This window comes from Brienomyrus brachyistius, unplaced genomic scaffold, assembly GCF_023856365.1.
Source record: "Brienomyrus brachyistius isolate T26 unplaced genomic scaffold, BBRACH_0.4 scaffold55, whole genome shotgun sequence".
Taxonomy (NCBI): domain Eukaryota; kingdom Metazoa; phylum Chordata; class Actinopteri; order Osteoglossiformes; family Mormyridae; genus Brienomyrus; species Brienomyrus brachyistius.
The window spans coordinates 1,897,040-1,920,032 of NW_026042330.1; the positions used below are offsets into that span (position 1 = coordinate 1,897,040).

Consider the following 22,993-nt stretch of genomic DNA (forward strand, 5'->3'; position numbering starts at 1 on the left):
ACTAGCATCGGTCGTAATATAATTTTGAATTTGGCAATCTTTCTTATGGTCACAAATTGTAGTGCTTCAACAATTCTCGCATAAACACAGAAGTCAGCCAGGTTTGGAGCACCTGCTGTGCAAGGCAAGGAACCCAGTTTGGTTCCTATCACAGCACGTGGGCTCGTCCGGGATTTGAACCCAGGACCTCTCGCACCCAAAGCGAGAATCATACCCCTAGACCAACGAGCCCCCGACATGGGCTTGGGTTACGCACTGCCTGGGATGCAGCTCAGAGTCCTTTTAATTCTACGTTTTTACAGGGCGCCATTAAATTTCATTGTGAAATTTCTGTATGAATTCTGTTGCGCAAAGACAAAAGTTTTCTATATGGCCATCAGAAATTCAGACTTTAAGCGACAGCAGGATCTCAGCGTTTCTTAAATCGTTAATGGGTTTGATTTGCTGTCTTATAAAGACCATTGGTAATGCAAGAGGCACAGAAATGTTCAATTTAGTAAATGTGCAAGGAGCAAGACTGCTGTTTAATGCTGAATGGTCATTGAAGATTACAATCAATAATAGAAAGTATTTAAAATATCTTGGCAGAAATTCTGTTTTAGACCTTCTTGCTGTCGTGCATTGCACATGTTAAGCAAGTTTGCTCTTTTATGGTCAATGTCTATTGCTATGCTGTATTGTGCTCATTAGCATTTTTCATTCTTTAAACATTTTTGTATATATCCCTTCAACAACGTCTTTGGAAATGTAAAAGTTGACTTGAAACAAAAGCAAAAATTGGTCAATTGAGAACTTTGCCATTTTGGGTATTGGGAGAATCAGGATGAGCTCAAATGGCCATAAGTTAGGCTGCATTGCATACTAGCATCGGTCGTAATATAATTTTGAACTTGGCAATCTCTCTTAAGGTCACAAATTGTAGTGCTTTAACAATTCTCGCATAAACACAGAAGTCAGCCTGGTTTGGAGCACCTGCCGTGCAAGGCATGGAACCCAGTTTGGTTCCTATCACAGCACGTGGGCTCGTCCGGGATTTGAACCCGGGACCTCTCGCACCCGAAGCGAGAATCATACCCCTAGACCAACGAGCCCCCAATATGGGCTTGGGTTACGCACTGCCTGAGATGCAGCTCAGAGTCCTTTTAATTCTATGTTTTTACAGGGCGCCATTAAATTTCACTGTGAAATTTCCGTATGCAATCTGTTGCGCAAAGACAAAAGTTTTCTATATGGCAATCAGAAATTCAGAATTTAAGCGACAGCAGGATCTCGGCGTTTCTTAAATCGTTAATGGGTTTGATCTGCTGTCTTATAAAGTCCATTGGTAATGCAAGAGGCACAGATATATTCTATTTAGTAAAAGTGCAAGCAGCAAGACTGCTGTTTAATGTTGAATGGTCATTGAAGATTACAATCAATAACAGAAAGCATTTAAAATATCTTGGCAGAAATTCTGTTTTAGACCTTCTTGCTGTCGTGCATTGCAAATATTAAGCAAGTTTGCTCTTTTATGGTCAATATCTATTGCTATGCTGTATTTGGCTCATTAGCATTTTTCATTCTTTAAACATTTTTGTATATATCCCTTCAACAACGTCTTTGGAAATGTAAAAGTTAACTTGAAACAAAAGCAAAAATTGGTCAATTGAGAACTTTGCCATTTTGGGTGGTGGGAGAATCAGGATGAGCTGAAATGGCCATAAGTTAGGCTGCATTGCATACTAGCATCGGTCGTAATATAATTTTGAATTTGGCAATCTTTCTTATGGTCACAAATTGTAGTGCTTCAACAATTCTCGCATAAACACAGAAGTCAGCCAGGTTTGGAGCACCTGCTGTGCAAGGCAAGGAACCCAGTTTGGTTCCTATCACAGCACGTGGGCTCGTCCGGGATTTGAACCCGGGACCTCTCGCACCCAAAGCGAGAATCATACCCCTAGACCAACGAGCCCCCGACATGGGCTTGGGTTACGCACTGCCTGGGATGCAGCTCAGAGTCCTTTTAATTCTACGTTTTTACAGGGCGCCATTAAATTTCATTGTGAAATTTCTGTATGAATTCTGTTGCGCAAAGACAAAAGTTTTCTATATGGCCATCAGAAATTCAGACTTTAAGCGACAGCAGGATCTCAGCGTTTCTTAAATCGTTAATGGGTTTGATTTGCTGTCTTATAAAGACCATTGGTAATGCAAGAGGCACAGAAATGTTCAATTTAGTAAATGTGCAAGGAGCAAGACTGCTGTTTAATGCTGAATGGTCATTGAAGATTACAATCAATAATAGAAAGTATTTAAAATATCTTGGCAGAAATTCTGTTTTAGACCTTCTTGCTGTCGTGCATTGCACATGTTAAGCAAGTTTGCTCTTTTATGGTCAATGTCTATTGCTATGCTGTATTGTGCTCATTAGCATTTTTCATTCTTTAAACATTTTTGTATATATCCCTTCAACAACGTCTTTGGAAATGTAAAAGTTGACTTGAAACAAAAGCAAAAATTGGTCAATTGAGAACTTTGCCATTTTGGGTGGAGGCAGAATCAGGATGAGCTCAAATGGCCATAAGTTAGGCTGCATTGCATACTAGCATCGGTCGTAATATAATTTTGAATTTGGCAATCTCTCTTATGGTCAAAAATTGTAGTGCTTCAACAATTCTCGCATAAACACAGAAGTCAGCCTCGTTTGGAGCACCTGCCGTGCAAGGCAAGGAACCCAGTTTGGTTCCCATCACAGCACGTGGGCTCGTCCGGGATTTGAACCTGGGACCTCTCGCACCCAAAGCGGGAATCATACCCCTAGACCAACGAGCCCCCGATATGGGTTTGGGTTACGCACTGCCTGGGATGCAGCTCAGAGTCCTTTTAATTCTACGTTTTTACAGGGCGCCATTAAATTTCATTGTGAAATTTCCGTATGAATTCTGTTGCGCAAAGACAAAAGTTTTCTATATGGCAATCAGAAATTCAGACTTTAAGCGACAGCAGGATCTCAGCGTTTCTTAAATCGTTAATGGGTTTGATTTGCTGTCTTATAAAGACCATTGGTAATGCAAGAGGCACAGAAATGTTCAATTTAGTAAATGTGCAAGGAGCAAGACTGCTGTTTAATGCTGAATGGTCACTGAAGATTACAATCAATAATAGAAAGTATTTAAAATATCTTGGCAGAAATTCTGTTTTAGACCTTCTTGCTGTCGTGCATTGCAAATATTAAGCAAGTTTGCTCTGTTGTGGTCAATGTCTATTGCTATGCTGTATTGTGCTCATTAGCATTATTCATTCTTTAAACATTTTTGCATATATCCCTTCAACAACGTCTTTGGAAATGTAAAAGTTGACTTGAAACAAAAGCAAAAATTGGTCAATTGGGAATTTTGCCATTTTGGGTGGAGGCAGAATCAGGATGAGCTCAAATGGCCATAAGTTAGGCTGCATTGCATACTAGCATCGGTCGTAATATAATTTTGAACTTGGCAATCTCTCTTATGGTCAAAAATTGTAGTGCTTCAATAATTCTCGCATAAACACAGAAGTCAGCCTGGTTTGGAGAACCTGCCGTGCAAGGCAAGGAAACCAGTTTGGTTCCTATCACAGCACGTGGGCTCGTCCGGGATTTGAACCCGGGACCTCTCGCACCCAAAGCGAGAATCATACCCCTAGACCAACGAGCCCCCGATATGGGCTAGGGTTACGCACTGCCTGGGATGCAGCTCAGAGTCCTTTTAATTATATATATTTACATGGCGCCATTAAATTCCACTGTGAAATTTCCGTATGCAATCTGTTGCGCAAAGACAAAAGTTTTCTATATGGCAATCAGAAATTCAGACTTTAAGCGACAGCAGGATCTCAGCGTTTCTTAAATCGTTAATGGGTTTCATTTGCTGTCTTATAAAGACCATTGGTAATGCAAGAGGCACAGAAATGTTCAATTTAGTAAATGTGCAAGGAGCAAGACTGCTGTTTAATGCTGAATGGTCACTGAAGATTACAATCAATAATAGAAAGTATTTAAAATATCTTGGCAGAAATTCTGTTTTAGACCTTCTTGCTGTCGTGCATTGCAAATATTAAGCAAGTTTGCTCTGTTATGGTCAATGTCTATTGCTATGCTGTATTGTGCTCATTAGCATTATTCATTCTTTAAACATTTTTGCATATATCCCTTCAACAACGTCTTTGGAAATGTAAAAGTTGACTTGAAACAAAAGCAAAAATTGGTCAATTGGGAATTTTGCCATTTTGGGTGGAGGCAGAATCAGGATGAGCTCAAATGGCCATAAGTTAGGCTGCATTGCATACTAGCATCGGTCGTAATATAATTTTGAACTTGGCAATCTCTCTTATGGTCAAAAATTGTAGTGCTTCAATAATTCTCGCATAAACACAGAAGTCAGCCTGGTTTGGAGAACCTGCCGTGCAAGGCAAGGAAACCAGTTTGGTTCCTATCACAGCACGTGGGCTCGTCCGGGATTTGAACCCAGGACCTCTCGCACCCAAAGCGAGAATCATACCCCTAGACCAACGAGCCCCCGATATGGGCTAGGGTTACGCACTGCCTGGGATGCAGCTCAGAGTCCTTTTAATTATATATATTTACATGGCGCCATTAAATTCCACTGTGAAATTTCCGTATGCAATCTGTTGCGCAAAGACAAAAGTTTTCTATATGGCAATCAGAAATTCAGACTTTAAGCGACAGCAGGATCTCGGCGTTTCTTAAATCGTTAATGGGTTTGATTTGCTGTCTTATAAAGTCCATTGGTAATGCAAGAGGCACAGAAATATTCAATTTAGTAAAAGTGCAAAGAGCAAGACTGCTGTTTAATGCTGAATGGTCACTGAAGATTACAATCAGTAATAGAAAGTATTTAAAATATCTTGGCAGAAATTCTGTTTTAGACCTTCTTGCTGTCGTGCATTGCAAATATTAAGCAAGTTTGCTCTGTTATGGTCAATGTCTATGGCTATGCTGTATTGTGCTCATTAGCATTTTTCATTATTTAAACATTTTTGCATATATCCCTTCAACAACGTCTTTGGAAATGTAAAAGTTGACTTGAAACAAAAGCAAAAATTGGTCAATAGGGAATTTTGCCATTTTGGGTGGAGGCAGAATCAGGATGAGCTCAAATGGCCATAAGTTAGGCTGCATTGCATACTAGCATTGGTCGTAATATAATTTTGAACTTGGCAATCTCTCTTATGGTCACAAATTGTAGTGCTTCAACAATTCTCGCATAAACACAGAAGTCAGCCTCGTTTGGAGCACCTGCCGTGCAAGGCAAGGAGCCCAGTTTGGTTCCCATCACAGCACGTGGGCTCGTCCGGGATTTGAACCTGGGACCTCTCGCACCCAAAGCGAGAATCATACCCCTAGACCAACGAGCCCCCGATATGGGCTTGGGTTACGCACTGCCTGGGATGCAGCTCAGAGTCCTTTTAATTCTACGTTTTTACAGGGCGCCATTAAATTTCATTGTGAAATTTCCGTATGAATTCTGTTGCGCAAAGACAAAAGTTTTCTATATGGCAATCAGAAATTCAGAATTTAAGCGACAGCAGGATCTCAGCGTTTCTTAAATCGTTAATGGGTTTCATTTGCTGTCTTATAAAGACCATTGGTAATGCAAGAGGCACAGAAATATTCAATTTAGTAAAAGTGCAAGCAGCAAGACTGCTGTTTAATGTTGAATGGTCATTGAAGATTACAATCAATTACAGAAAGCATTTAAAATATCTTGGCAGAAATTCTGTTTTAGACCTTCTTGCTGTCGTGCATTGCAAATATTAAGCAAGTTTGCTCTTTTATGGTCAATGTCTATTGCTATGCTGTATTTGGCTCATTAGCATTTTTCATTTTTTAAACATTTTTGTATATATCCCTTCAACAACGTCTTTGCAAATGTAAAATATGACTTGAAACAAAAGCAAAAATTGGTCAATTGAGAACTTTGCCATTTTGGGTGGTGGGAGAATCAGGATGAGCTGAAATGGCCATAAGTTAGGCTGCATTGCATACTAGCATCGGTCGTAATATAATTTTGAATTTGGCAATCTCTCTTATGGTCACAAATTGTAGTGCTTCAACAATTCTCGCATAAACACAGAAGTCAGCCAGGTTTGGAGCACCTTCCATGCAAGGCAAGGAACCCAGTTTGGTTCCCATCACAGCACGTGGGCTCGTCCAGGATTTGAACCCGGGACCTCTCGCACCCGAAGCAAGAATCATAACCCTAGACCAACGAGCCCCCGATATGGGCTTGCGTTACGCACTGCCTGGGATGCAGCTCAGAGTCCTTTTAATTCTACGTTTTTACAGGGCGCCATTAAATTTCACTGTGAAATTTCCGTATGCAATCTGTTGCGCAAAGACAAAAGTTTTCTATATGGCAATCAGAAATTCAGACCTTAAGCGACAGCAGGATCTCGGCGTTTCTTAAATCGTTAATGGGTTTGATCTGCTGTCTTATAAAGTCCATTGGTAATGCAAGAGGCACAGATATATTCATTTTAGTAAATGTGCAAGCAGCAAGACTGCTGTTTAATGTTGAATGGTCATTGAAGATTACAATCAATAACAGAAAGCATTTAAAATATCTTTGCAGAAATTCTGTTTTAGACCTTCTTGCTGTCGTGCATTGCAAATATTAAGCAAGTTTGCTCTTTTATGGTCAATGTCTATTGCTATGCTGTATTTGGCTCATTAGCATTTTTCATTCTTTAAACATTTTTGTGTATATCCCTTCAACCACGTCTTTGCAAATGTAAAATATGACTTGAAAAAAAAGCAAAAATTGGTCAATTGAGAACTTTGCCATTTTGGGTGGTGGGAGAATCAGGATGAGCTGAAATGGCCATAAGTTAGGCTGCATTGCATACTAGCATCGGTCGTAATATAATTTTGAATTTGGCAATCTCTCTTATGGTCACAAATTGTAGTGCTTCAACAATTCTCACATAAACACAGAAGTCAGCCAGGTTTGGAGCACCTTCCATGCAAGGCAAGGAACCCAGTTTGGTTCCCATCACAGCACGTGGGCTCATCCGGGATTTGAACCCGGGACCTCTCGCACCCGAAGCAAGAATCATAACCCTAGACCAACGAGCCCCCGATATGGGCTTGGGTTACGCACTGCCTGGGATGCAGCTCAGAGTCCTTTTAATTCTACGTTTTTACAGGGCGCCATTAAATTTCACTGTGAAATTTCCGTATGCAATCTGTTGCGCAAAGACAAAAGTTTTCTATATGGCAATCAGAAATTCATACCTTAAGCGACAGCAGGATCTCGGCGTTTCTTAAATCGTTAATGGGTTTGATCTGCTGTCTTATAAAGTCCATTGGTAATGCAAGAGGCACAGATATATTCATTTTAGTAAATGTGCAAGCAGCAAGACTGCTGTTTAATGTTGAATGGTCATTGAAGATTACAATCAATAACAGAAAGCATTTAAAATATCTTTGCAGAAATTCTGTTTTAGACCTTCTTGCTGTCGTGCATTGCAAATATTAAGCAAGTTTGCTCTTTTATGGTCAATGTCTATTGCTATGCTGTATTTGGCTCATTAGCATTTTTCATTCTTTAAACATTTTTGTGTATATCCCTTCAACAACGTCTTTGCAAATGTAAAATATGACTTGAAACAAAAGCAAAAATTGGTCAATTGAGAACTTTGCCATTTTGGGTGGTGGGAGAATCAGGATGAGCTGAAATGGCCATAAGTTAGGCTGCATTGCATACTAGCATCGGTCGTAATATAATTTTGAATTTGGCAATCTCTCTTATGGTCACAAATTGTAGTGCTTCAACAATTCTCACATAAACACAGAAGTCAGCCAGGTTTGGAGCACCTTCCATGCAAGGCAAGGAACCCAGTTTGGTTCCCATCACAGCACGTGGGCTCATCCGGGATTTGAACCCGGGACCTCTCGCACCCGAAGCAAGAATCATAACCCTAGACCAACGAGCCCCCGATATGGGCTTGGGTTACGCACTGCCTGGGATGCAGCTCAGAGTCCTTTTAATTCTACGTTTTTACAGGGCGCCATTAAATTTCACTGTGAAATTTCCGTATGCAATCTGTTGCGCAAAGACAAAAGTTTTCTATATGGCAATCAGAAATTCATACCTTAAGCGACAGCAGGATCTCGGCGTTTCTTAAATCGTTAATGGGTTTGATCTGCTGTCTTATAAAGTCCATTGGTAATGCAAGAGGCACAGATATATTCAATTTAGTAAAAGTGCAAGCAGCAAGACTGCTGTTTAATGTTGAATGGTCATTGAAGATTACAATCAATAACAGAAAGCATTTAAAATATCTTGGCAGAAATTCTGTTTTAGACCTTCTTGCTGTCGTGCATTGCAAATATTAAGCAAGTTTGCTCTTTTATGGTCAATGTCTATTGCTATGCTGTATTTGGCTCATTAGCATTTTTCATTCTTTAAACATTTTTGTGTATATCCCTTCAACAACGTCTTTGCAAATGTAAAATATGACTTGAAACAAAAGCAAAAATTGGTCAATTGAGAACTTTGCCATTTTGGGTGGTGGGAGAATCAGGAAGAGCTGAAATGGCCATAAGTTAGGCTGCATTGCATACTAGCATCGGTCGTAATATAATTTTGAATTTGGCAATCTCTCTTATGGTCACAAATTGTAGTGCTTCAACAATTCTCGCATAAACACAGAAGTCAGTCAGGTTTGGAGCACCTGCCGTGCAAGGCAAGGAACCCAGTTTCGTTCCCATCACAGCACGTGGGCTTGTCCAGGATTTGAACCCGGGACTTCTCGCAACCGAAGCGAGAATCATACCCCTAGACCAACGAGCCCCCGATATGGGCTTGGGTTACGCACTGCCTGGGATGCAGCTCAGAGTCCTTTTAATTCTACGTTTTTACAGGGCGCCATTAAATTTCACTGTGAAATTTCCGTATGCAATCTGTTGCGCAAAGACAAAAGTTTTCTATATGGCAATCAGAAATTCAGACTTTAAGCGACAGCAGGATCTCGGCGTTTCTTAAATCGTTAATGGGTTTGATTTGCTGTCTTATAAAGTCCATTGGTAATGCAAGAGGCACAGAAATATTCAATTTAGTAAAAGTGCAAAGAGCAAGACTGCTGTTTAATGCTGAATGGTCACTGAAGATTACAATCAATAATAGAAAGTATTTAAAATATCTTGGCAGAAATTCTGTTTTAGACCTTCTTGCTGTCGTGCATTGCACATCTTAAGCAAGATTGCTCTTTCATGGTCAATGTCTATTGCTATGCTGTATTGTGCTCATTAGCATTTTTCATTCTTTAAACATTTTTGTATATATCCCTTCAACAACGTCTTTGGAAATGTAAAAGTTGACTTGAAACAAAAGCAAAAATTGGTCAATTGAGAATTTTGCCATTTTGGGTGGAGGGAGAATCAGGATGAGCTCAAATGGCCATAAGTTAGGCTGCATTGCATACTAGCATCGGTCGTAATATAATTTTGAACTTGGCAATCTCTCTTATGGTCAAAAATTGTAGTGCTTCAACAATTCTCGCATAAACACAGAAGTCAGCCTCGTTTGGAGCACCTGCCGTGCAAGGCAAGGAACCCAGTTTAATTCCCATCACAGCACGTGGGCTCATCCGGGATTTGAACCCGGGACCTCTCACACCCAAAGCGAGAATCATACCCCTAGACCAACGAGCCCCCGATATGGGCTTGGGTTACGCACTGCCTGGGATGCAGCTCAGAGTCCTTTTAATTCTACGTTTTTACAGGGCGCCATTAAATTTCATTGTGAAATTTCCGTATGAATTCTGTTGCGCAAAGACAAAAGTTTTCTATATGGCAATCAGAAATTCAGACTTTAAGCGACAGCAGGATCTCAGCGTTTCTTAAATCGTTAATGGGTTTGATTTGCTGTCTTATAAAGACCATTGGTAATGCAAGAGGCACAGAAATGTTCAATTTAGTAAATGTGCAAGGAGCAAGACTGCTGTTTAATGCTGAATGGTCACTGAAGATTACAATCAATAATAGAAAGTATTTAAAATATCTTGGCAGAAATTCTGTTTTAGACCTTCTTGCTGTCGTGCATTGCAAATATTAAGCAAGTTTGCTCTGTTATGGTCAATGTCTATTGCTATGCTGTATTGTGCTCATTAGCATTATTCATTCTTTAAACATTTTTGCATATATCCCTTCAACAACGTCTTTGGAAATGTAAAAGTTGACTTGAAACAAAAGCAAAAATTGGTCAATTGGGAATTTTGCCATTTTGGGTGGAGGCAGAATCAGGATGAGCTCAAATGGCCATAAGTTAGGCTGCATTGCATACTAGCATCGGTCGTAATATAATTTTGAACTTGGCAATCTCTCTTATGGTCAGAAATTGTAGTGCTTCAACAATTCTCGCATAAACACAGAAGTCAGCCTGTTTTGGAGCACCTGCCGTGCAAGGCAAGGAACCCAGTTTGGTTCCTATCACAGCACGTGGGCTCGTCCGGGATTTGAACCCAAAGCGAGAATCATACCCCTAGACCAACGAGCCCCCGATATGGGCTTGGGTTACGCACTGCCTGGGATGCAGCTCAGAGTCCTTTTAATTCTACGTTTTTACAGGGCGCCATTAAATTTCACTGTGAAATTTCCGTATGAATTCTGTTGCGCAAAGACAAAAGTTTTCTATATGGCAATCAGAAATTCATACTTTAAGCGACAGCAGGATCTCGGTGTTTCTTAAATCGTTAATGGGTTTGATTTGCTGTCTTATAAAGTCCATTGGTAATGCAAGAGGCACAGAAATATTCAATTTAGTAAAAGTGCAAGCAGCAAGACTGCTGTTTAATGTTGAATGGTCATTGAAGATTACAATCAATTACAGAAAGCATTTAAAATATCTTGGCAGAAATTCTGTTTTAGACCTTCTTGCTGTCGTGCATTGCAAATATTAAGCAAGTTTGCTCTTTTATGGTCAATGTCTATTGCTATGCTGTATTTGGCTCATTAGCATTTTTCATTCTTTAAACATTTTTGTATATATCCCTTCAACAACGTCTTTGCAAATGTAAAATATGACTTGAAACAAAAGCAAAAATTGGTCAATTGAGAACTTTGCCATTTTGGGTGGTGGGAGAATCAGGATGAGCTGAAATGGCCATAAGTTAGGCTGCATTGCATACTAGCATCGGTCGTAATATAATTTTGAACTTGGCAATCTCTCTTATGGTCAAAAATTGTAGTGCTTCAACAATTCTCGCATAAACACAGAAGTCAGCCAGGTTTGGAGCACCTGCCGTGCAAGGCAAGGAACCCAGTTTAATTCCCATCACAGCACGTGGGCTCATCCGGGATTTGAACCCGAGACCTCTCGCACCCAAAGCGAGAATCATACCCCTAGACCAACGAGCCCCCGATATGGGCTTGGGTTACGCACTGCCTGGGATGCAGCTCAGAGTCCTTTTAATTCTACGTTTTTACAGGGCGCCATTAAATTTCATTGTGAAATTTCCGTATGAATTCTGTTGCGCAAAGACAAAAGTTTTCTATATGGCAATCAGAAATTCAGACTTTAAGCGACAGCAGGATCTCAGCGTTTCTTAAATCGTTAATGGGTTTGATTTGCTGTCTTATAAAGACCATTGGTAATGCAAGAGGCACAGAAATGTTCAATTTAGTAAATGTGCAAGGAGCAAGACTGCTGTTTAATGCTGAATGGTCACTGAAGATTACAATCAATAATAGAAAGTATTTAAAATATCTTGGCAGAAATTCTGTTTTAGACCTTCTTGCTGTCGTGCATTGCAAATATTAAGCAAGTTTGCTCTGTTATGGTCAATGTCTATTGCTATGCTGTATTGTGCTCATTAGCATTATTCATTCTTTAAACATTTTTGCATATATCCCTTCAACAACGTCTTTGGAAATGTAAAAGTTGACTTGAAACAAAAGCAAAAATTGGTCAATTGGGAATTTTGCCATTTTGGGTGGAGGCAGAATCAGGATGAGCTCAAATGGCCATAAGTTAGGCTGCATTGCATACTAGCATCGGTCGTAATATAATTTTGAACTTGGCAATCTCTCTTATGGTCAGAAATTGTAGTGCTTCAACAATTCTCGCATAAACACAGAAGTCAGCCTGTTTTGGAGCACCTGCCGTGCAAGGCAAGGAACCCAGTTTGGTTCCTATCACAGCACGTGGGCTCGTCCGGGATTTGAACCCGGGACCTCTCGCACCCAAAGCAAGAATCATACCCCTAGACCAACGAGCCCCCGATATGGGCTTGGGTTACGCACTGCCTGGGATGCAGCTCAGAGTCCTTTTAATTCTACGTTTTTACAGGGCGCCATTAAATTTCACTGTGAAATTTCCGTATGAATTCTGTTGCGCAAAGACAAAAGTTTTCTATATGGCAATCAGAAATTCATACTTTAAGCGACAGCAGGATCTCGGTGTTTCTTAAATCGTTAATGGGTTTGATTTGCTGTCTTATAAAGTCCATTGGTAATGCAAGAGGCACAGAAATATTCAATTTAGTAAAAGTGCAAGCAGCAAGACTGCTGTTTAATGTTGAATGGTCATTGAAGATTACAATCAATTACAGAAAGCATTTAAAATATCTTGGCAGAAATTCTGTTTTAGACCTTCTTGCTGTCGTGCATTGCAAATATTAAGCAAGTTTGCTCTTTTATGGTCAATGTCTATTGCTATGCTGTATTTGGCTCATTAGCATTTTTCATTCTTTAAACATTTTTGTATATATCCCTTCAACAACGTCTTTGCAAATGTAAAATATGACTTGAAACAAAAGCAAAAATTGGTCAATTGAGAACTTTGCCATTTTGGGTGGTGGGAGAATCAGGATGAGCTGAAATGGCCATAAGTTAGGCTGCATTGCATACTAGCATCGGTCGTAATATAATTTTGAATTTGGCAATCTCTCTTATGGTCACAAATTGTAGTGCTTCAACAATTCTCGCATAAACACAGAAGTCAGCCAGGTTTGGAGCACCTTCCATGCAAGGCAAGGAACCCAGTTTGGTTCCCATCACAGCACGTGGGCTCGTCCGGGATTTGAACCCCGGACCTCTCGCACCCGAAGCAAGAATCATAACCCTAGACCAACGAGCCCCCGATATGGGCTTGGGTTACGCACTGCCTGGGATGCAGCTCAGAGTCCTTTTAATTCTACGTTTTTACAGGGCGCCATTAAATTTCACTGTGAAATTTCCGTATGCAATCTGTTGCGCAAAGACAAAAGTTTTCTATATGGCAATCAGAAATTCAGACCTTAAGCGACAGCAGGATCTCGGCGTTTCTTAAATCGTTAATGGGTTTGATCTGCTGTCTTATAAAGTCCATTGATAATGCAAGAGGCACAGATATATTCATTTTAGTAAATGTGCAAGCAGCAAGACTGCTGTTTAATGTTGAATGGTCATTGAAGATTACAATCAATAACAGAAAGCATTTAAAATATCTTTGCAGAAATTCTGTTTTAGACCTTCTTGCTGTCGTGCATTGCAAATATTAAGCAAGTTTGCTCTTTTATGGTCAATGTCTATTGCTATGCTGTATTTGGCTCATTAGCATTTTTCATTCTTTAAACATTTTTGTGTATATCCCTTCAACAACGTCTTTGCAAATGTAAAATATGACTTGAAACAAAAGCAAAAATTGGTCAATTGAGAACTTTGCCATTTTGGGTGGTGGGAGAATCAGGATGAGCTGAAATGGCCATAAGTTAGGCTGCATTGCATACTAGCATCGGTCGTAATATAATTTTGAATTTGGCAATCTCTCTTATGGTCACAAATTGTAGTGCTTCAACAATTCTCACATAAACACAGAAGTCAGCCAGGTTTGGAGCACCTTCCATGCAAGGCAAGGAACCCAGTTTGGTTCCCATCACAGCACGTGGGCTCATCCGGGATTTGAACCCGGGGCCTCTCGCACCCGAAGCAAGAATCATAACCCTAGACCAACGAGCCCCCGATATGGGCTTGGGTTACGCACTGCCTGGGATGCAGCTCAGAGTCCTTTTAATTCTACGTTTTTACAGGGCGCCATTAAATTTCACTGTGAAATTTCCGTATGCAATCTGTTGCGCAAAGACAAAAGTTTTCTATATGGCAATCAGAAATTCATACCTTAAGCGACAGCAGGATCTCGGCGTTTCTTAAATCGTTAATGGGTTTGATCTGCTGTCTTATAAAGTCCATTGGTAATGCAAGAGGCACAGATATATTCAATTTAGTAAAAGTGCAAGCAGCAAGACTGCTGTTTAATGTTGAATGGTCATTGAAGATTACAATCAATAACAGAAAGCATTTAAAATATCTTGGCAGAAATTCTGTTTTAGACCTTCTTGCTGTCGTGCATTGCAAATATTAAGCAAGTTTGCTCTTTTATGGTCAATGTCTATTGCTATGCTGTATTTGGCTCATTAGCATTTTTCATTCTTTAAACATTTTTGTGTATATCCCTTCAACAACGTCTTTGCAAATGTAAAATATGACTTGAAACAAAAGCAAAAATTGGTCAATTGAGAACTTTGCCATTTTGGGTGGTGGGAGAATCAGGAAGAGCTGAAATGGCCATAAGTTAGGCTGCATTGCATACTAGCATCGGTCGTAATATAATTTTGAATTTGGCAATCTCTCTTATGGTCACAAATTGTAGTGCTTCAACAATTCTCGCATAAACACAGAAGTCAGTCAGGTTTGGAGCACCTGCCGTGCAAGGCAAGGAACCCAGTTTAATTCCCATCACAGCACGTGGGCTTGTCCAGGATTTGAACCCGGGACTTCTCGCAACCGAAGCGAGAATCATACCCCTAGACCAACGAGCCCCCGATATGGGCTTGGGTTACGCACTGCCTGGGATGCAGCTCAGAGTCCTTTTAATTCTACGTTTTTACAGGGCGCCATTAAATTTCACTGTGAAATTTCCGTATGCAATCTGTTGCGCAAAGACAAAAGTTTTCTATATGGCAATCAGAAATTCAGACTTTAAGCGACAGCAGGATCTCGGCGTTTCTTAAATCGTTAATGGGTTTGATTTGCTGTCTTATAAAGTCCATTGGTAATGCAAGAGGCACAGAAATATTCAATTTAGTAAAAGTGCAAAGAGCAAGACTGCTGTTTAATGCTGAATGGTCACTGAAGATTACAATCAATAATAGAAAGTATTTAAAATATCTTGGCAGAAATTCTGTTTTAGACCTTCTTGCTGTCGTGCATTGCACATCTTAAGCAAGATTGCTCTTTCATGGTCAATGTCTATTGCTATGCTGTATTGTGCTCATTAGCATTTTTCATTCTTTAAACATTTTTGTATATATCCCTTCAACAACGTCTTTGGAAATGTAAAAGTTGACTTGAAACAAAAGCAAAAATTGGTCAATTGAGAATTTTGCCATTTTGGGTGGAGGGAGAATCAGGATGAGCTCAAATGGCCATAAGTTAGGCTGCATTGCATACTAGCATCGGTCGTAATATAATTTTGAACTTGGCAATCTCTCTTATGGTCAAAAATTGTAGTGCTTCAACAATTCTCGCATAAACACAGAAGTCAGCCTCGTTTGGAGCACCTGCCGTGCAAGGCAAGGAACCCAGTTTAATTCCCATCACAGCACGTGGGCTCATCCGGGATTTGAACCCGGGACCTCTGGCACCCAAAGCGAGAATCATACCCCTAGACCAACGAGCCCCCAATATGGGCTTGGGTTACGCACTGCCTGGGATGCAGCTCAGAGTCCTTTTAATTCTACGTTTTTACAGGGCGCCATTAAATTTCATTGTGAAATTTCCGTATGAATTCTGTTGCGCAAAGACAAAAGTTTTCTATATGGCAATCAGAAATTCAGACTTTAAGCGACAGCAGGATCTCAGCGTTTCTTAAATCGTTAATGGGTTTGATTTGCTGTCTTATAAAGACCATTGGTAATGTAAGAGGCACAGAAATGTTCAATTTAGTAAATGTGCAAGGAGCAAGACTGCTGTTTAATGCTGAATGGTCACTGAAGATTACAATCAATAATAGAAAGTATTTAAAATATCTTGGCAGAAATTCTGTTTTAGACCTTCTTGCTGTCGTGCATTGCAAATATTAAGCAAGTTTGCTCTGTTATGGTCAATGTCTATTGCTATGCTGTATTGTGCTCATTAGCATTATTCATTCTTTAAACATTTTTGCATATATCCCTTCAACAACGTCTTTGGAAATGTAAAAGTTGACTTGAAACAAAAGCAAAAATTGGTCAATTGGGAATTTTGCCATTTTGGGTGGAGGCAGAATCAGGATGAGCTCAAATGGCCATAAGTTAGGCTGCATTGCATACTAGCATCGGTCGTAATATAATTTTGAACTTGGCAATCTCTCTTATGGTCAGAAATTGTAGTGCTTCAACAATTCTCGCATAAACACAGAAGTCAGCCTGTTTTGGAGCACCTGCCGTGCAAGGCAAGGAACCCAGTTTGGTTCCCATCACAGCACGTGGGCTCGTCCGGGATTTGAACCCGGGACTTCTCTCACCCGAAGCGAGAATCATACCCCTAGACCAACGAGCCCCCGACATGGGCTTGCGTTACGCACTGCCTGGGATGCAGCTCAGAGTCCTTCTAATTCTACGTTTTTACAGGGCGCCATTAAATTCCACTGTGAAATTTCCGTATGCAATCTGTTGCGCAAAGACAAAAGTTTTCTATATGGCAATCAGAAATTCAGACTTTAAGCGACAGCAGGATCTCGGCGTTTCTTAAATCGTTAATGGGTTTGATTTGCTGTCTTATAAAGTCCATTGGTAATGCAAGAGGCACAGAAATGTTCAATTTAGTAAAAGTGCAAGGAGCAAGACTGCTGTTTAATGCTGAATGGTCATTGAAGATTACAATCAATAATAGAAAGTATTTAAAATATCTTGGCAGAAATTCTGTTTTAGACCTTCTTGCTGTCGTGCATTGCACATGTTAAGCAAGATTGCTCTTTTATGGTCAATGTCTATTGCTATGCTGTATTGTGCTCATTAGCATTTTTCATTCTTTAAACATTTTTGTATATATCCCTTCAACACCGTCTTTGGAAATGTAAAAGTTGACTTGAAACAAAAGCAAAAATTGGTCAATTGAGACCTTTGCCATTTTGGGTGGTGAGAGAATCAGGATGAGCTGAAATGGCCATAAGTTAGGCTGCATTGCATACTAGCATCGGTCGTAATATAATTTTCAATTTGGCAATCTCTCTTATGGTCACAAATTGTAGTGCTTCAACAATTCTCGCATAAACACAGAAGTCAGCCAGGTTTGGAGCACCTGCCGTGCAAGGCAAGGAACCCAATTTGTTTCCTATCACAGCACGTGGGCTCGTCCGGGATTTGATCACGGGACCTCTCGCACCCGAAGCGAGAATCATACCCCTAGACCAACGAGCCCCCGACATGGGCTTGGGTTACGCACTGCCTGGGATGCAGCTCAGAGTCCTTCTAATTCTACGTTTTTACAGGGCGCCATTAAATTCCACTGTGAAATTTCCGTATGCAATCTGTTGCGCAAAGACAAAAGTTTTCTATATGGCAATCAGAAATTCAGACTTTAAGCGACAGCAGGATCTCGGCGTTTCTTAAATCGTTAATGGGTTTGATTTGCTGTCTTATAAAGTCCATTGGTAATGCAAGAGGCACAGAAATGTTCAATTTAGTAAAAGTGCAAGGAGCAAGACTGCTGTTTAATGCTGAATGGTCATTGAAGATTACAATCAATAATAGAAAGTATTTAAAATATCTTGGCAGAAATTCTGTTTTAGACCTTCTTGCTGTCGTGCATTGCACATGTTAAGCAAGATTGCTCTTTTATGGTCAATGTCTATTGCTATGCTGTATTGTGCTCATTAGCATTTTTCATTCTTTAAACATTTTTGTATATATCCCTTCAACACCGTCTTTGGAAATGTAAAAGTTGACTTGAAACAAAAGCAAAAATTGGTCAATTGAGACCTTTGCCATTTTGGGTGGTGAGAGAATCAGGATGAGCTGAAATGGCCATAAGTTAGGCTGCATTGCATACTAGCATCGGTCGTAATATAATTTTCAATTTGGCAATCTCTCTTATGGTCACAAATTGTAGTGCTTCAACAATTCTCGCATAAACACAGAAGTCAGCCAGGTTTGGAGCACCTGCCGTGCAAGGCAAGGAACCCAATTTGTTTCCTATCACAGCACGTGGGCTCGTCCGGGATTTGATCACGGGACCTCTCGCACCCGAAGCGAGAATCATACCCCTAGACCAACGAGCCCCCGACATGGGCTTGGGTTACGCACTGCCTGGGATGCAGCTCAGAGTCCTTCTAATTCTACGTTTTTACAGGGCGCCATTAAATTCCACTGTGAAATTTCCGTATGCAATCTGTTGCGCAAAGACAAAAGTTTTCTATATGGCAATCAGAAATTCAGACTTTAAGCGACAGCAGGATCTCGGCGTTTCTTAAATCGTTAATGGGTTTGATCTGCTGTCTTATAAAGTCCATTGGTAATGCAAGAGGCATTGATGTATTCAATTTAGTAAAAGTGCAAGCAGCAAGACTGCTGTTTAATGCTGAATGGTCATTGAAGATTACAATTAATAACAGAAAGTATTTAAAATATCTTGGCAGAAATTCTGTTTTAGACCTTCTTGCTGTCGTGCATTGCAAATATTAAGCAAGTTTGCTCTTTTATGGTCAATATCTATTGCTATGCTGTATTGTGCTCATTAGCATTTTTCATTCTTTAAACATTTTTGTATATATTCCTTCAACAACGTCTTTGGAAATGTAAAAGTTGACTTGAAACAAAAGCAAAAATTGGTCAATTGGGAATTTTGCCATTTTGGGTGGAGGCAGAATCAGGATGAGCTCAAATGGCCATAAGTTGGGCTGCATTGCATACTAGCATCGGTCGTAATATAGTTTTGAACTTGGCAATCTCTCTTATGGTCACAAATTGTAGTGCTTCAACAATTCTCACATAAAAACAGAAGTCAGCCTGGTTTGGAGCACCTGCCGTGCAATGCAAGGAACCCAGTTTGGTTCCTATTAGAGCACATGGGCTCGTCTGGGATTTGAACCCAGGACCTCTCGCACCCAAAGCAAGAATCATACCCCTAGACCAACGAGCCCCCGATATGGGCTAGGGTTACGCTCTGCCTGGGATGCAGCTCAGAGTCCTTTTAATTATATATATTTACGTGGCGCCATTAAATTCCACTGTGAAATTTCCGTATGCAATCTGTTGCGCAAAGACAAAAGTTTTCTATATGGCAATCAGAAATTCAGACTTTAAGCGACAGCAGGATCTCGGCGTTTCTTAAATCGTTAATGGGTTTGATTTGCTGTCTTATAAAGTCCATTGGTAATGCAAGAGGCACAGATATATTCAATTTAGTAAAAGTGCAAGCAGCAAGACTGCTGTTTAATGCTGAATGGTCATTGAAGATTACAATCAATAACAGAAAGCATTTAAAATATCTTGGCAGAAATTCTGTTTTAGACCTTCTTGCTGTCGTGCATTGCAAATATTAAGCAAGTTTGCTCTTTTATGGTCAATATCTATTGCTATGCTGTATTTGGCTCATTAGCATTTTTCATTCTTTAAACATTTTTGTATATATCCCTTCAACAACGTCTTTGGAAATGTAAAAGTTAACTTGAAACAAAAGCAAAAATTGGTCAATTGAGAACTTTGCCATTTTGGGTGGTGGGAGAATCAGGATGAGCTGAAATGGCCATAAGTTAGGCTGCATTGCATACTAGCATCGGTCGTAATATAATTTTGAATTTGGCAATCTTTCTTATGGTCACAAATTGTAGTGCTTCAACAATTCTCGCATAAACACAGAAGTCAGTCAGGTTTGGAGCACCTGCTGTGCAAGGCAAGGAACCCAGTTTCGTTCCCATCACAGCACGTGGGCTCGTCCAGAATTTGAACCCGGGACCTCTCGCACCCGAAGCGAGAATCATACCCCTAGACCAACGAGCCCCTGATATGGGCTTGGGTTACGCACTGCCTGGGATGCAGCTTAGAGTCCTTTTAATTCTACGTTTTTACAGGGCGCCATTAAATTTCACTGTGAAATTTCCGTAAGCAATCTGTTGCGCAAAGACAAAAGTTTTCTATATGGCAATCAGAAATTCAGACCTTAAGCGACAGCAGGATCTCAGCGTTTCTTAAATCGTTAATGGGTTTGATTTGCTGTCTTATAAAGTCCATTGGTAATGCAAGAGGGACAGAAATGTTCAATTTAGTAAAAGTGCAAGGAGCAAGACTGCTGTTTAATGCTGAATGGTCATTGAAGATTACAATCAATAATAGAAAGTATTTAAAATATCTTGGCAGAAATTCTGTTTTAGACCTTCTTGCTGTCGTGCATTGCACATCTTATGCAAGATTGCTCTTTTATGGTCAATGTCTATTGCTATGCTGTATTGTGCTCATTAGCATTTTTCATTCTTTAAACATTTTTGTATATATCCCTTCAACAACGTCTTTGTAAATGTAAAATATGACTTGAAACAAAAGCAAAAATTGGTCAATTGAGAACTTTGCCATTTTGGGTGGTGGGAGAATCAGGATGAGCTGAAATGGCCATAAGTTAGGCTGCATTGCATACTAGCATCGGTCGTAATATAATTTTGAATTTGGCAATCTCTCTTATGGTCACAAATTGTAGTGCTTCAACAATTCTCGCATAAACACAGAAGTCAGCCAGGTTTGGAGCACCTTCCATGCAAGGCAAGGAACCCAGTTTGGTTCTCATCACAGCACGTGGGCTCGTCCGGGATTTGAACCCGGGACCTCTCGCACCCGAAGCAAGAATCATAACCCTAGACCAACGAGCCCCCGATACGGGCTTGGGTTACGCACTGCCTGGGATGCAGCTCAGAGTCCTTTTAATTCTACGTTTTTACAGGGCGCCATTAAATTTCACTGTGAAATTTCCGTATGCAATCTGTTGCGCAAAGACAAAAGTTTTCTATATGGCAATCAGAAATTCAGACCTTAAGCGACAGCAGGATCTCGGCGTTTCTTAAATCGTTAATGGGTTTGATTTGCTGTCTTATAAAGTCCATTGGTAATGCAAGAGGCACAGAAATGTTCAATTTAGTAAAAGTGTAAGGAGCAAGACTGCTGTTTAATGCTGAATGGTCATTGAAGATTACAATCAATAATAGAAAGTATTTAAAATATCTTGGCAGAAATTCTGTTTTAGACCTTCTTGCTGTCGTGCATTGCAAATATTAAGCAAGTTTGCTCTTTTATGGTCAATGTCTATTGCTATGCTGTATTTGGCTCATTAGCATTTTTCATTCTTTAAACATTTTTGTGTATATCCCTTCAACAACGTCTTTGCAAATGTAAAATATGACTTGAAACAAAAGCAAAAATTGGTCAATTGAGAACTTTGCCATTTTGGGTGGTGGGAGAATCAGGATGAGCTGAAATGGCTATAAGTTAGGCTGCATTGCATACTAGCATCGGTCGTAATATAATTTTGAATTTGGCAATCTCTCTTATGGTCACAAATTGTAGTGCTTCAACAATTCTCGCATAAACACAGAAGTCAGTCAGGTTTGGAGCACCTGCCGTGCAAGGCAAAGAACCCAGTTTCGTTCCCATCACAGCACGTGGGCTCGTCCAGGATTTGAACCCGGGACCTCTCGCAACCGAAGCGAGAATCATACCCCTAGACCAACGAGCCCCCGATATGGGTTTGGGTTACGCACTGCCTGGGATGCAGCTCAGAGTCCTTTTAATTCTACGTTTTTACAGGGCGCCATTAAATTTCACTGTGAAATTTCCGTATGCAATCTGTTGAACAAAGACAAAAGTTTTCTATATGGCAATCAGAAATTCAGACTTTAAGCGACAGCAGGATCTCGGCGTTTCTTAAATCGTTAATGGGTTTGATCTGCTGTCTTATAAAGTCCATTGGTAATGCAAGAGGCACAGATATATTCAATTTAGTAAAAGTGCAAGCAGCAAGACTGCTGTTTAATGTTGAATGGTCATTGAAGATTACAATCAATAACAGAAAGCATTTAAAATATCTTGGCAGAAATTCTGTTTTAGACCTTCTTGCTGTCGTGCATTGCAAATATTAAGCAAGTTTGCTCTTTTATGCTCAATGTCTATTGCTATGCTGTATTTGGCTCATTAGCATTTTTCATTCTTTAAACATTTTTGTATATATCCCTTCAACAACGTCTTTGCAAATGTAAAATATGACTTGAAACAAAAGCAAAAATTGGTCAATTGAGAACTTTGCCATTTTGGGTGGTGGGAGAATCAGGATGAGCTGAAATGGCCATAAGTTAGGCTGCATTGCATACTAGCATCGGTCGTAATATAATTTTGAATTTGGCAATCTCTCTTATGGTCACAAATTGTAGTGCTTCAACAATTCTCACATAAACACAGAAGTCAGCCAGGTTTGGAGCACCTTCCATGCAAGGCAAGGAACCCAGTTTGGTTCCCATCACAGCACGTGGGCTCGTCCGGGATTTGAACCCGGGACCTCTCGCAACCGAAGCAAGAATCATAACCCTAGACCAACGAGCCCCCGATATGGGCTTGGGTTACGCACTGCCTGGGATGCAGCTCAGAGTCCTTTTAATTCTACGTTTTTACAGGGCGCCATTAAATTTCACTGTGAAATTTCCGTATGCAATCTGTTGCGCAAAGACAAAAGTTTTCTATATGGCAATCAGAAATTCAGACCTTAAGCGACAGCAGGATCTCGGCGTTTCTTAAATCGTTAATGGGTTTGATCTGCTGTCTTATAAAGTCCATTGGTAATGCAAGAGGCATAGAAATGTTCAATTTAGTAAAAGTGCAAGGAGCAAGACTGCTGTTTAATGCTGAATGGTCATTGAAGATTACAATCAATAATAGAAAGTATTTAAAATATCTTGGCAGAAATTCTGTTTTAGACCTTCTTGCTGTCGTGCATTGCACATGTTAAGCAAGATTGCACTTT

General features: G+C 40.2%; 17 non-coding genes across 17 annotated transcripts; all 17 read right to left on the reverse strand.

The window, feature by feature from the left end:
* Positions 1-159: 159 nt before the first annotated feature.
* Positions 160-231, reverse strand: trnap-ugg (transfer RNA proline (anticodon UGG)). The gene has a single exon. It is a non-coding gene; the product is annotated as a tRNA-Pro (tRNA).
* A 788-nt stretch (positions 232-1,019) lies between these two features.
* Positions 1,020-1,091, reverse strand: trnap-cgg (transfer RNA proline (anticodon CGG)). Its single transcript has one exon. It is a non-coding gene; the product is annotated as a tRNA-Pro (tRNA).
* Positions 1,092-1,879: 788 nt separating this feature from the next.
* trnap-ugg (transfer RNA proline (anticodon UGG)) lies at positions 1,880-1,951 on the reverse strand. The gene has a single exon. It is a non-coding gene; the product is annotated as a tRNA-Pro (tRNA).
* A 1,648-nt stretch (positions 1,952-3,599) lies between these two features.
* On the reverse strand, positions 3,600-3,671 carry trnap-ugg (transfer RNA proline (anticodon UGG)). Its single transcript has one exon. It is a non-coding gene; the product is annotated as a tRNA-Pro (tRNA).
* A 788-nt stretch (positions 3,672-4,459) lies between these two features.
* On the reverse strand, positions 4,460-4,531 carry trnap-ugg (transfer RNA proline (anticodon UGG)). The gene has a single exon. It is a non-coding gene; the product is annotated as a tRNA-Pro (tRNA).
* Positions 4,532-5,319: 788 nt separating this feature from the next.
* Positions 5,320-5,391, reverse strand: trnap-ugg (transfer RNA proline (anticodon UGG)). Its single transcript has one exon. It is a non-coding gene; the product is annotated as a tRNA-Pro (tRNA).
* Positions 5,392-7,039: 1,648 nt separating this feature from the next.
* On the reverse strand, positions 7,040-7,111 carry trnap-cgg (transfer RNA proline (anticodon CGG)). Its single transcript has one exon. It is a non-coding gene; the product is annotated as a tRNA-Pro (tRNA).
* Positions 7,112-7,899: 788 nt separating this feature from the next.
* Positions 7,900-7,971, reverse strand: trnap-cgg (transfer RNA proline (anticodon CGG)). The gene has a single exon. It is a non-coding gene; the product is annotated as a tRNA-Pro (tRNA).
* Positions 7,972-9,619: 1,648 nt separating this feature from the next.
* On the reverse strand, positions 9,620-9,691 carry trnap-ugg (transfer RNA proline (anticodon UGG)). The gene has a single exon. It is a non-coding gene; the product is annotated as a tRNA-Pro (tRNA).
* A 1,632-nt stretch (positions 9,692-11,323) lies between these two features.
* trnap-ugg (transfer RNA proline (anticodon UGG)) lies at positions 11,324-11,395 on the reverse strand. The gene has a single exon. It is a non-coding gene; the product is annotated as a tRNA-Pro (tRNA).
* Positions 11,396-12,183: 788 nt separating this feature from the next.
* trnap-ugg (transfer RNA proline (anticodon UGG)) lies at positions 12,184-12,255 on the reverse strand. The gene has a single exon. It is a non-coding gene; the product is annotated as a tRNA-Pro (tRNA).
* A 1,648-nt stretch (positions 12,256-13,903) lies between these two features.
* trnap-cgg (transfer RNA proline (anticodon CGG)) lies at positions 13,904-13,975 on the reverse strand. Its single transcript has one exon. It is a non-coding gene; the product is annotated as a tRNA-Pro (tRNA).
* A 1,648-nt stretch (positions 13,976-15,623) lies between these two features.
* trnap-ugg (transfer RNA proline (anticodon UGG)) lies at positions 15,624-15,695 on the reverse strand. The gene has a single exon. It is a non-coding gene; the product is annotated as a tRNA-Pro (tRNA).
* A 3,368-nt stretch (positions 15,696-19,063) lies between these two features.
* Positions 19,064-19,135, reverse strand: trnap-ugg (transfer RNA proline (anticodon UGG)). Its single transcript has one exon. It is a non-coding gene; the product is annotated as a tRNA-Pro (tRNA).
* Positions 19,136-19,923: 788 nt separating this feature from the next.
* trnap-cgg (transfer RNA proline (anticodon CGG)) lies at positions 19,924-19,995 on the reverse strand. Its single transcript has one exon. It is a non-coding gene; the product is annotated as a tRNA-Pro (tRNA).
* Positions 19,996-20,783: 788 nt separating this feature from the next.
* Positions 20,784-20,855, reverse strand: trnap-cgg (transfer RNA proline (anticodon CGG)). Its single transcript has one exon. It is a non-coding gene; the product is annotated as a tRNA-Pro (tRNA).
* A 788-nt stretch (positions 20,856-21,643) lies between these two features.
* Positions 21,644-21,715, reverse strand: trnap-cgg (transfer RNA proline (anticodon CGG)). The gene has a single exon. It is a non-coding gene; the product is annotated as a tRNA-Pro (tRNA).
* Positions 21,716-22,993: the final 1,278 nt, after the last annotated feature.